Genomic DNA, 14,806 nt, shown 5'->3' with positions numbered 1-14,806 from the left:
TGGAATTTCAAACCAGTGGGTTTTATCATGTGTGGTGCCATGGAAATGGGGCCCACAGACTGTCGCTGCTCAGCCCCCTGAATTCAGCCTCTTTCCTAGGGGAATGCATAGGGGTGTAACACCCCACTTTGCCAGAGTTGCAACTACTTTTGCCAGGAAGCTCATAATGCCAGAGTATCCAAGCTTCCTGGGTCTCTCCACATACTTGAGGAGCTGCTCTTCTGAGACTCCACATCATTCTGTGTGTCAGACTGAAGGCCCTGGTGGAGTGGGTTCACAAAGGGATCTCCTGACCCAAGGGTTACAAAAATCTATTGGAGAAGCATGAGTTCCCAGGAATGCACATTCACCATGGCTTCCCCGGGCAGAGGAAGTTCCCTTGGCTCTATGTGACTCCTAGGTGGGCAGTTATCCTGCCTTGCTTTTACTTCATTTTTCATGGGTCAAGTAGTTTCTTGGATTAGTACCAATGTGAGTACCTGGATGTTTCAGTTGAAGGTGCTGTATTTACCTGCTCCTTCCATTCCTCTCTATTAGAACAACACACAATAGCTGCTTCTAGTTGGCCTTCTTAGCTACTCCTGTAATTCATCTTTTGTTAGGTGTTTTACACTGTGAGATCTAACCTCAAAAAGACAAATCTAAGAAGTAATGGCCATAGAGAGAAAGTAGAAGGATAAATTATGATAGAAAGTTTATTCAAAGGGATGACAACAGATAACTTCTGACCTAGATAAAGATATTTATATTCAAGTACAAGAAGGTTACAGAACACCAAGCACACTTAACTGAAACAAGACTACTTCAAGACATTCGACAGTCAAACTCCCAAAGGTCAAGGATAAAGAAAAGATCCTAAAAGCAGCAAGAGAAAAGAAACAAACAATGTACAATGAAGTTCCAATACATGTGGCAGCCCACTTCTTAGTGGAAACCTTACCAACTAGGAGACACTGGCTCTTTACATAGTTAAAGAGCTGAAAAAAAAAACCCTTTTATCCTAGAGTAGAGTATCTGATAACAAGCCTTTTCCAGACAAACAAAAGCTGAGGGATTTCATCACCAGCAGACCAATCTTAAAGACAATGCTAAAGGGAGTACTTTAATAAGAAAGTAAAGGACATTAATGAGCAATAAGTAATCACCTGAAGGCACAAAACTCATTGATAATAGTAAGTAAACAGAAAAACACAGAATAATATAACACTGCAACTGTGGTGTGTAAACTACTCTTATCCTAAGTAGAAAGACTAAATGATGAACAAGTCAAAAATAATAGCTAGAACAACATTTGAAGAGAGAGCCAGTACAAGGAGATATAAATAGAAAAAACAAAAATTTAGCAGGTTGATAGAGTTAAGGCGTAGAGTTTATATTAGTTTTCTTTCTGCTTGTTTGATTTTCATGCAAGAAGTGTTAAGTTGTTATCAAGTTAAAATAATGGATTATACAATAATATTTGCAAGCCTCATGGTAACTTCAAACCAAAAGATACACAACAGAGACAGAAAACAAAAAAGGAAGAAGTTAAATTAAATCACCTGAGAAAATCTCCTTCACTAAAGAAGACAGAAAGGAGGGCCATTATGAAATGCCAGTTAGAACCTATTATTTGAGCCCATTACTGGAAATTTGCCTGCAAAACTCCATTCAGATGCAATAATGATTTAGGCAGTTCTGACTTCCCGGAAATGAAGAGAAGTGCTGAAAATAAATAGAAGATAATAAATCTCCTAAAGGTGCAAAGGGGAAAAATAAAGCAAATTATATTTTATCTGGCAAAAAAAGAAGACGGAAAGGAAAGAAAAAAGAAAGTGAAGACTGCAATGCAGTTAGAAAACAAATAACAAAATGGCAGGAGAAATTATTATATAATATCATGATAATAATATTGAATATATATAGACTAAACTCTCCAACCAAAAGACATAGAGTGGCTGAGTGGATAAACAAACAAGACCTATTGATCTATTGCCTACAAGAAACACACTTCACTTATAAAGACACACATAGACTGAAATAAACAGATGAAAAATTATTCCATGACAACGGAAATAAAAAAGACTAGCAGGAGTCACTAAACTTATATTAAAAAAGTACAGCAGGTGTCTTTATGCTTATATCATACAAAATACATTTCAAAACAAAGTGTATAAGATGAGACAAAGAAGATCAGTATATAATGATAAATTGGTCAATTCAGTAAAATGATATATACAACAATTTAAAATATATATGCACCGAACACTGGAACACTCAGCTATATAAAGCAAATATTATTAGAACTAAAGAGAGAGACAGGCTACAGTACAATAATAATGTGAGACTTTAAAACCCCACTTTCAGCATTGGACAGATCATCCAGACAGAAATTCAACAACAGCAACAACAACAAAAACGTTAGACATAACCTGCACTTTAGATGAAATGGACTTAATAGACATTTGCAGAACATTTTACCAAATGGCTGCAGAATACACAATATTTTCCTCAGGACATGGGTCATACTCAAGGATAGACCCATGATATGTTAGGTCACAAAACAAGTGTTAAAACATTCAGAAAATTTAAGTAATATCAAGCATCATTTCTGACCACAAGGAAATGAAACTAGATATTAATAACAGATAGAATTCTGGAACACGTACAAATACACAAAAATTAAACAGTAGGTCCTGAATGATCAGGGAGTCAATAAAAAATTAAAAAGAAATTTAAAACGTTTCTTGAAACAAGTAATAATGGGAACACACCATACCAAAACCTATGAGATACAGCAAAAGCAGTTCTATCACGTAAGTTTGTAGCTATGAGTTCCTACATCAAAAAAGAGAAAAAACCTCAAATGAAGAACCTAATGTTGCATAATTAAGAACTAGAACAGCAAAAGCAAACCAAATACAAAATTGAGTGAAAAGAAGTAATAAATACCAGAACAAAACCAAAAAAAAATTTCAAAATTAAAAAAAATTCAAAAAAATAGTGAAACAAAAAGTTGGTCTTCTGAAAAGTTAAATAAAATTGACAAACCTTGGGCTGGGCACGGTGGCTCATGCCTGTAATCCCAGCAATTTGGGAGGCTGAGGCAGGCAGATCATGAAGTCAGGAGTTCAAGGCCAGCCTGACAAAGATGGTGAAAACCTGTCTCTACTAAAAATACAAAAATTAGCCAGGTGCAGTGCCAGGCATCTGTAATCCCAGCTACTCAGGAGGCTGAGGCAGGAGAATTGCTTGAACCCAGGAGGCAGAGATTGCAGTGAGCTGAGATCATGCCATTGCACTCCAGCCTGGGTGACAGAATGAGACTCCATTAAAAAAAAAAAAAAAAAAAAAACCTTTAGCCAGGCTCACAAAAAAGGAAGACAATACAAATAAATGGAAAAAAGGAAGAAGATACAAATAAATGAGATCAGAAATATATAAGAAGCCATTACAACTGACACTGCAGAAATTTAAAAAATTATTAGTGGAATCTATGCACAACTATATGCCAATAAATTGGGCAATTGACAATAAACTAATTTCTAGACATATACAGTTTATTAAGATTGAGCGAAGAAGAAATTTAAACTTGAACAGAGCAGTAGCAAATAATGAGATCAAAGCTGTCATAAATAGAAAAGCCCAGGAGCCTTTTATTTTTCTACTAAAGAGTAGCCCAGGAACTGATGGCTTCATTGCTGAATTCTATCAAACATTTAAAGAAGAACTAATACTAATTGTACTCAAATTATTTTGAAAAATCGAGGAAGATGGAATATTTCCATACTCATTCTATAAGGCCAGTATTACCCTGATACTCAAACCAAACAAAGACATATCAATAAAAGGAAACTACAGGCCAATATCTCTGATGAATATTGATCCAAAAATTCTCAACAAAATACTAGCAAATGAAATTTAACAATACATTAGAAAGAACATTAATCAAGATGAAGTGGGATTTATCCCTGTGATGCAAGGCAGGTTCAACATACACAAACCAATCAATGTGATACATCTTTTCAATGGAATGAAGAATAAAAATCTTATGGTCATTCTAATTGATAATAAAAAAGCATTTATTAATATAAAATTCAACATCCCTTAATGAGAAAAACCCTAAAATAACTGGGGATAGAAGAAACATACCAAAGCATAATAAAAGCCCTATATGACAGACCCACTACTAGTAACATACTGAATACAAAACAACAACAACAACAACAAACTTGAAAGCCTTTTCTCTAAGATCTGGCACACAACATAAGTGTGCACTTTCAAAATTGCTATTGAACATAGGTACTTGAACTCTTATCTAGAGCCATCAGACAAGAGAAAGATATAAAGGACGCACAAATTGGAAAAGAAGAAATCAAGTTATCCTTGTTTGCAGATGATATAATTTTTTTATTATACTTAAAGATTTAAGGTACATGTGCACAACGTGCAGGTTAGTTATGTATGTATACATGTGCCATGTTGGTGTGCTGCACCCAGTAACTCGTCATTTAACATTAGGTATATCTCCAAATGCTATCCCTTCCCCCTCCCCCCCACCCCACAACAGGCCCCAGTGTGTGATGTTCCTTTTCCTGTGTCCATGTGTTCTCATTGTTCAATTCCCACCTATGAGTGAGAAATTGCGGTGTTTGGTTTTTTGTCCTTGCGATAGTTTGCTGAGAATGATGGTTTCCAGCTTCATCCATGTCCCTACAAAGGACATGAACTCATCATTTTTTATGGTTGCATAGTATTCCATGGTGTATATGTGCCACATTTTCTTAATCCAGTCTATCATTGTTGGACATTTGGGTTGGTTCCAAGTCTTTGCTATTGTGAAGAGTGCCACAATAAACATACGTGTGCATGTGTCTTTATAGCAACATGATTTATAATCCTTTGGGTATATACCCAGTAATGGGATGGCTGGGTCAAATGGTATTTCTAGTTCTAGATCCCTGAGGGATTGCCACACTGACTTCCATCATAGTTGAACTAGTTTACAGTCCCACCAACAGTGTAGAAGTGTTCCTATTTCTCCACATCCTCTCCAGCACCTGTTGTTTCCTGACTTTTTAATGATCACCATTCTAACTGGTGTGAGATGGTATCTCGTTGTGATTTTGATTTGCATTTCTCTGATGACCAGTGATGGTGAGCATGTTTTCACGTGTCTTTTGGCTGCATAAATGTCTTCTTTTGAGAAATGTCTGTTCATATCCTTCACCCACTTTTTGAATGGGGTTGTTTTTTTCTTGTAAATTTGTTAGAGTTCATTGTAGATTCTGGATATTAGCCCTTTGTCAGATGAGTAGATTGCAAAATTTTTCTCCAATTCTGTAGGTTGCCTGTTTACTCTGATGGTAGTTTCTTTTGCTGTGCTGAAGCTCTTTAGTTTAATTAGACCCCATTTGTCAATTCTGGCTTTTGTTGCCATTGCTTTTGGTGTTTTAGATATGAAGTCCTTGCCCATGCCTATGTCCTGAATGGTATTGCCTAAGTTTTCTTCTAGGGTTTTTATGGTTTTAGGTCTAACATTTAAGTCTTTAATCCATCTTGAATTAATTTTTGTATAAGGTGTAAGGAAGGGATCCAGTTTCAGCTTTCTACATATGGCTTGCCAGTTTTCCAGCACCATTTATTAAATAGGGAATCCTTTCCCCATTGCTTGTTTTTGTCAGGTTTGTCAAAGATCAGATGGTTGAAGATACGTGGCATTATTTCGGAGGGCTCTGTTCCGTTCCATTGGTCTATATCTCTGTTTTGGTACCAGTACCATGCTGTTTTGGTTACTGTAGCCTTGTAGTATAGTTTGAAGTCAGGTAGCATGATGCCTCCAGCTTTGTTCTTTTGGATTAAGGTTGTCTTGTCAGTGTGGGCTCTTTTTTGATTCCATATGAAGTGTAAAGTAGTCTTTTCCAATACTTTGAAGAAAGCCATTGGTGGCTTGATGGGGATGGCATTGAATCTATGAATTACCTTGGGCAGTATGGCCATTTTTATGATATTGATTCTTCCTACCCATGAGCATGGAATGTTCTTCCATTTGTTTGTATCCTCTTTTATTTCCTTGAGCAGTGGTTTGTAGTTCTCCTTGAAGAGGTCCTTCACGTCCCTTGTAAGTTGGATTCCTACGTATTTTATTCTCTTTGAAGCAATAGTGAATGGGAGTTCACTCATGATTTGGCTCTCTGTTTGTCTGTTATTGGTGTATAAGAATGCTTGTGATTTTTGCACATTGATTTTGTATCCTGAGACTTTGCTGAAGTTGCTTATCAACTTAAGGAGATTTTGGGCTGAGACAATGGGGTTTTCTAGATATACAATCATGTCATCTGCAAACAGGGACAATTTGACTTCCTCTTTTCCTAATTGAATACCCTTTATTTCCTTCTCCTGCCTAATTGCCTGGCCAGAACTGCCAACATTATGTTGAATAGGAGTGGTGAGAGAGGGCATCCCTGTCTTGTGCCAGTTTTCAAAGGGAATGCTTCCAGTTTTTGCCCATTCAGTATGATATTGGCTGTGGGTTTGTCACAGATAGCTCTTATTATTTTGAGATATGTCCCATCAATACCTAATTTATTGAGAGTTTTTAGCATGAAGCGTTGTTGAATTTTGTCAAAGGCCTTTTCTGCATCTATTGAGGTAATCGTATGGTTTTTGTTGTTGGTTCTCTTTATATGCTGGATTAAATTTATTGATTTGCGTACATTGAACCAGCCTTGTATCCCAGGGATGAAGCCCACTTGATCATGGTGGATAAGTTTTTTAATGTGCTGCTGGATTCTGTTTGCCAGTATTTTATTGAGGATTTTTGTATCGATGTTCATCAGGGATATTGTTCTAAAATTCTCTTTTTTGGTTGTGTCTCTGCCAGGCTTTGGTATCAGGATAATGCTGGCCTCATAAAAAGAGTTAGGGAGGATTCCCTCTTTTTCTATTGATTGGAATAGTTTCAGAAGGAATGGTACCAGCTCCTGTTTGTACCTCTGGTACAATTCGGCTGTGAATCCATCTGGTCCTGTACTTTTTTTGGTTGGTGAGCTATTAATTATTGCCTCAAATTCAGATCCTGTTATTGGTCTATTCAGAGATCCACCTTCTTCCTGGTTTAGTCTTGGGAGGGTGTATGTGTCGAGGAATTTATCCATTTCTTCCAGATTTTCTAGTTTATTTGCATATATGTGTTTATAGTATTTTCTGATGGTAGTTTGTATTTCTGTGGGATCAGTGGTGATATCCCCTTTATCATTTTTATTGCATCTATTTTATTCTTCTCTCTTTTCTTCTTTATTAGTCTTGCTAGGGGTCTGTCAATTCTGTTGGTCCTTTCAAAAAACCAGCTCCTGTGTTCATTGATTTTTTGAAGGGTTTTTTATGTCTCTATTTCCTTCAGTTCTGCTCTGATCTTGGTTATTTCCTGCCTTCTGCTAGCTTTTGAATGTGTTTGCTCTTGCTTCTCTAGTTCTTTTAATTTTGATGTTAGGGTGTCAATTTTAGATCTTTCCTGCTTCCTCTTATGGGCATGTAGTGCTATAAATTTCCCTCTACACACGGCTTTGAACGTGTTCCAGAGATTCTGCTATGTTGTGTGTTTGTTTTCGTTGGTTTCAAAGAACATCTTTATTTCTGCCTTCATTTCGTTATATACCCAGTAGTCATTCAGGAGCAGGTTGTTCAGTTTCCATTTAGTTGAGTGGTTTTGAGTGAGTTTCTTAATCCTGAGTTCTAGTTTGATTGCACTGTGTTCTGAGAGACAGTTTGCTATAATTTCTGTTCTTTTATATTTGTTGAGGAGAGCTTTACTTCCAGCTATGTGGTCAATTTTGGAATAAGTGCAGTGTGGTGCTGAGAAGAATGTATATTCGGTTGGTTTGGGGTGGAGATTTCTGTAGATGTCTATTAGGTCCACTTGGTGCAGAGCTGAGTTCAATTCCTGGATATCCCTGTTAACTTTCTGTCTCATTGATCTGTCTAACGTTGATAGTGGGGTGTTAACGTCTCCCATTATTATTGTGTGGGAGTCTAAGTCTCTTTGTAGGTCTCTAAGGACTTGCTTTATGAATCTGGGTGCTCCTGTATTGGGTGCATATATATTTAAGATAGTTAGATCTTCTTGTTGAATTGATCCCTTTACCATTATGTAATGGCCTTCTTTGTCTCTTTTGATCTTTGTTGATTTAAAGTCTGTTTTATCAGAGACTAGGATTGCAACCCCTGCCTTTTTTTGTTTTCCATTTGCTTGGTAGATCTTCCTCCATCCCTTTATTTTGAACCTATGTGTGTCTCTGCACTTGAGATGGGTTTCCTGAATACAGCACACTGATTGGTCTTGACTCTTCATCCAATTTGCCAGTGTGTGTCTTTTAATTGGAGGATTTAGCCCATTTACATTTAAGGTTAATATGGTTACGTGTGAATTTGATCCCGTCATTATGATGTTAGCTGGTTATTTTGCTCGTTAGTTGATGCAGTTTCTTCCTAGCCTCCATGATCTTATATTGGGAATACTTGTATGTCTCACAAGAAAATTATTAGAACTGATGAACAAACTCAGCATGATGGTGGGGTATAAAATCAGCATACAAAAATCAGTAGCATTTCTGTATGCTAACAGTGAACAATGTGAAAATGAAATTAAAAATGTAATCCCAGAATAGCCACGCAAAAAATTAAATACCAAGGAATTAACTTACCCAAAGAAGGAAAATATCTCTGCAATAAAAAGTATAAAAGACAGACGAAATAAATTAAAAACAATATCAAAATAATGCAAAAACATTCTATGTTGATGGATTCAAAAAATCAATTTTGTTTTAATGTCCGTAACCACCCAAAGCAATCTATGCATTCAATGCTATCCCAGTCAAAGTACCAATGACATTAATCACAGTAATAAATATTCTTAAAATATATATGAATCCAAAAAACCCAGAATAGCTAAAGCTATCCTAAGGAAAAAAATGAAAATAAAACAAAACACAACAGGAAGAATCACATTCCCTTATTTAAAATTATACTACAGCATTTTCATAACAAAAGAAAAGCACGGCACTGGCATATAAACTGATACATAGACCAATGGAACAGAATAGAAAACCCAGAAATAAATCCACACACCTAACGTGCACTCATTTTTGACAAAGTTGCCAAGAACATAAACTGGGGAAAATAAAGTCTTTTCAATAAATGATGTCAAAAATCTATATATCCATATGCAGAAGAATGAAACTAGATTACTATCTCTCACCATGTACAAAACTAAAATCAAAGTGGATTAAACACTTAAGTATAAGACTTCAAACTATAAAACTACTACAAGCAAATGTTTGGGAAATTCTCCAAGACATTGGACTAGGCCAGAGTTTCTCGAGTAATACCCTACAAACACAGGCAACCAAAGCAAAAATGGACAAATGCAATCACATTCAGTTAAAAAATGTCAGCACAGAAAAGGATAAAATCAAAAGTGAAGAGACAAACCACAGAATGGGAGAAAATATTTCTAGACTACCCATCTGACAAGGATTTAACAGCCAGAATGTATAAGGAGTTTAAAAAACTCTATAGAAAAAAAATTATAGTTCAATCAAAAGATAGGCACAAGATTTGAATAGACATTTCTCAAAAGACACACAGAAGGCAAATGTGCATATGAAAAGGTGCTCAACATCATTGATTATCTGAGAAATGCAAATTGAAGCTACAAGGCGATATCATCTCACCACAGTTAAATGGCTTACATCCAAAAGACAGGTAAAAATAAATGCTGGCAAGGGTGCAGAGGAAAGGGAACCCTTATACACTGTTGGTGCAAATGTAAATTTGTACCACTCTAGCCACTCTAGACAACAGTTTTGAGGTTCCTCAAGAAACTAAAAATAGAGCTACCATATTATCCATCAATCGCACTGCAGGTTATATACCCAAAAGAAAGATAATCAGTTTATCAAAGATATATCTGTGGTTTTATGTTTGTTGCAGCACTGTTTACAATAGCTAAGATTTGGAAGCAGCCTAAGTGTGCACCAACAGATGAATGGGTAAGGAATATGTGTTGCACATACACATTGGAATACTATTAAGTCATAAAAATAAATGAAATCCAGTCATTTGAAACAACCTGAATAGAACTAGACATTATTATATTATGTGAAATAAGCCAGGCACAGAAAGACAAACATCGTATATTCTATCTTATTTGGGGGACCTAAAAATCAAACAATTGAACTCATGGACCTAGAGAGTTGAAGAATGGTTATGAGAGGTTGTGAAGGATAGTGTGGGGCTCGTGGAGAGGCTGTGAGGATGGTTAATGGGTATAAAAAATGAAAAGAATTAGGAAGACCTAGTATTTGATAGCACAACAAGGTGACTATAGTCAATAATACCTGAATTGTACATTTTAAAATTACTTGAAAGTGTTACTGGTTATTTTGTAACTCAAAGGATAAATGCTTGATGGGATGAATAACCCATTCTTCATAATGTGCTTATTTCATATTGCATGCCTGTTTCAAAACCTCATGTACTTTATAAGAATATACACCTACTATGTACCAACAAAAATATTAAAAAATACAAAAGACACAACAAATACACAAATAGTAAAAAGCAAGGAATCAAAACGTACCATCTGAGAAAATTACCTTCATCAAAAGAAAGACAAGAAGAATGGAAAGAAAGGAAAAAAGACCACAAAACAGCAAGAAAACAAACAACAACAACCAAAAAGTGGCAGGAGAAAATTCTTTCTTATGAATAATAACATTGAATGTAAGAGGATATAACTCCCCAGTCAGATATAGAATGGTTGAATTAATTTTAAAAAAAAAGATCTAATGATCTGCTGCCTACAAGAAACACACTTTACCTAAAGACACAGATAGACTGGAAATAAAAGGATAGAAAAATATATTTGATGCAAGTGAAAACCAAAAGAGAGGGGAAGTAGCTATAGACATACTAAATTTCAAAACAAAAATTATAAAAACAGATTTAAAAAGTTATTAAATAATGATAGAGAAATCAATTCAGCAAATAAGTATGGCAATTGGAAATATATATGCACCCAACACTAGAGCACTCAGATGTATAAATAAGATATTATCAGAGTCAAAGAGAGAGATAGATCCCAATACAACAAAAGCTAAATACTTCAACACAGCATTGTCAGTATTGGACAGATCATCCAGACAAAAAAATCAGCAAGGACACATTGCATTTAATCTGCACTATAGACCAAGTGGACCTAATGTATATTTACAGAATATTTCATCCAATGTCTGCAGAGCATACATTTTTCTCCTCAGCACACAGATCATTCTCAAAGACAAGTAATATGTTAGGCTGCAAAGCAAGTTTCCAAAAACATAAATAATTGAAATTATAACACATATCTTCTATGACCACAATGGGATAAAACTAGAAATCAATAATGAAGAATTTGGGAACGTATACAAGCACATGGAAATTAAACAATACACTTTTGAATAACCAGTGGGTCAATGAAGAAATTAAGTAGGGAATTAAACAATGTTTTGGAATAAATAAAAATAAAAATGCAACATACTAAAGCCAGTGGGATACAGTGAAAGTAGTACTAACAGAAATTTTTATAGTAATAAGAACTTGCATCAATAAAGTAGAAAAACTTTAAATAAAAAATCTAATGATGCATGTTAAAGAACTAGAAAAGCAAGAGCAAACCAAACCCAAAATTAGTTGAAAAAAGTAATAAAAATTGGCAAAATGAATAAAATTTAAATAAAAACAATACAAAAATCAATAAAATAAAAAGTAGATTTTCTGAAAAGATGAGCAAAATTGACAAACCTTTAGCCAGACTAAGAAAAAAAGAGAGATCCAAATAAATAAAATCAGACATACAAAAGGAGACATCAGAACTGATACCACAGAAAGTCAAAGGATCACTAGAGGCCACTGTGAGCAACTATATGCCAATATATTGAAAAAGATAAAATGAATGGATAAATTACTAGACTTATACAGCCTAGCAAGATTGAACTATAAAGAAATCCAAAACCTTAACAGACCAATAATAAATAATGAGATCAAAGCTCTAATAAAAGGTTTTCTAGCAAAGAAAAGCCTGCGACCCAATGGCTTCACTGCTGAATTTAATAAAACTGTTAAAGAAGAACTAATACCAATCCTAATGAAACTATTCCAAGAAATAGAGGAGAAGAGAATATTTCCAAATTTATCTTCAAGGCCAATATTACTTTCATAACAAAACCAAAGACACGTTAGAAAGAAAAAACCCTACACATCAATATCCCTGATAAATATTGGTGCAAAAATCCTCAACAAAATACTAGCAAATTGAATTCAATGACACATTACAAAGATCATTTATCATGACCAAGTTGGATTTATCCCTGGTATGCAAGGTCAGTTGAACATATGCAAATCAAACAATGTGGCACATCATATGAACAGAATGAAGGACAAAAACCATATGATCCTTTCATTTGATGCTGAAAAGCATTTGATAAAATGTAATATCCCTTCATGATAAGAATCCTCAAAAAAACTGGGAAAAGAAAGAACATACCTCAACCCAGGAAAAGCCATAAACAACAGAGCCATGGCTAGTATCATACTGAATGGGAAAAAACTCAAAGCATTGTTTTCTAAGGTCAGTAACATAACAAGGATGCTCATTCTCGTCATTGTTATTCAACATCGTACTGGAATTCCTAGCTAGAGAAATCAGAACAGAGAACAAAATAAAAGGCATCCAAATTTGAAAGAAAGTAGTCAAACTGTCCTTATTTGCAGGTGATATGATCTTATACTTGGAAATACCTAAGGACTATAGCAAAATACTGTTAGAACTGGCAAACAAATTTGGTATAGTTGCAGGACACAATCAACATGCAAATATCAGTAGCATTTCTGTATACCAATGGGGAATGATCTGAAAAAGAAATCATGAAAGTCATCCTGTTTACAATCACTACAAATAAAATTAAATACCTAGGGTTTAACTTAAGCTAAAATATGAAATATTTGTACAATAAAAAAAATAAAATATTGATGCAAGAAATTGAAGGGGACACAAGAAATGGAAAGATATTTCGTGTTCATGGATTGGAAGAATCAATATATTTAAAATGTCTATACTACTCAAAGCAATCTACTGATTCAATGCATTCTCTATCAAAACACCAATGACATTTTTTACCAAAATAGAAAAAACAATTCCAAAATATATACAATACCACAAAAGACCCAGAATAGTGAAAGCTATCCCAAGCAAAAAGAACAAAACTGGTGGAATCACATTACCTGACTTCAAATTATACTACAGAGCTACAATAACCAAAATAACATGATACTGGCATAAAAACAGACACATACACTACTGAAATATATTAAAGAACCCCAAAACGAATCCTTGCATATACAGTGAACTCATTTTTGACAAAGGTTCTAAAAACATACATTCGGGAATAAACTGTCTTTTCAATAAGTGGTGCTGAGAAAACCAGATTTGAATATGCAAAATAATAAAACTAGTTCCCTATCTCACATCATATACAAAAATCAAATAAAAATGGGTTAAAGACTTAAATCTAAGACCTCCCACTATTAAACTACTAAAAGAATACAGATAAACTCTTCAGAACATTAAACTGAGCAAGGATTTCTTGAGTAATATCCCACAAGCACAGGAAACCAAAGAAAAAATGGACAAATGTTCATGGACAAATGATCACAAACAGTTAAAAAAATTCTGCATGGAAAAGGACATAATCAACAAAGAGAAGGAAAAACCAAAAAATGGGACAAAATATTTGCAAACTATTCATATGACAAGAGATTAATAACAAGAATATATAAGAAGCTCACACAACTCCATAGAAAAAAATCTAATAATTTGGTTAAAAATGGGCAAAATATTTGAATATACATTTTTCAAAGGAATACACACAAATAACAAACAGATATATAAAAAGATGCTCAACATCATTGATCATCAGATAAATGAAAATTAAAACTATAATGAGATATTATCTTACTACAGTTGAAATGGCTTTTATTCAAAAGACAGGCAATAATGAATGCTGGCTAGGATGTGGAGAAAAGGGTATCCTTATACACTGTTTGGTGGGAATGTGAATTAGTACAACCACTATAAAGAACAGTTGGGGGGAATCCTCAAAATCTAGAAATAGATATACCATTTGTTCCAGCAGTTTTATTGCTCAGTATTTATCCAAAAGAAAGGAAATCAGTATATCAAAGAGGTTATCTGCATTCCCATGTTTGTTGCAGCACTGTTCACAATAGCCATGATTTGGAAGCAACCTAAGTGTCCTTCAACACATGAATGGATAAAGAAAACGTGCTCCATATACATGATGTAATACTATTAAGCCATAAAAAAGAATGAAATTCAGTCATTTTTAACAACACAGATGGAATTAAGGTAATTATGTTAAGTGAAATAAGCCAGGCAGAGAAGTTGGCATGTCTTCACTTATTCAGTTGAGTTCATGGAGATAGACAGTAGAATGTTGGTTATCAGAGTCTGGAAAGGGTATCTGTGGCAAGGAGTGCAGATAAATAATGTGTACAAAAATATAGTTATAATAAATAAGGTTTAGTCTTTTATACCGCAACAGGGTGAGTACAGTCAATGATATTTATTGAAAATTTTAAGGTATCTGTAAGAGTATAATTGGATTCTTCATAATGCTTGGAAAGGATAAATGCTTGAGGTGATGCATACCCCCATTTACTCCAATATGTTTATAATGCATTGTATGACTGTGCCAAAACAGCTCAAGTA

This window comes from Gorilla gorilla, chromosome X (genome assembly GCF_029281585.2).
Source record: "Gorilla gorilla gorilla isolate KB3781 chromosome X, NHGRI_mGorGor1-v2.1_pri, whole genome shotgun sequence".
Classification (NCBI taxonomy): domain Eukaryota; kingdom Metazoa; phylum Chordata; class Mammalia; order Primates; family Hominidae; genus Gorilla; species Gorilla gorilla.
Note: the sequence above shows the minus strand (reverse complement) of the source record.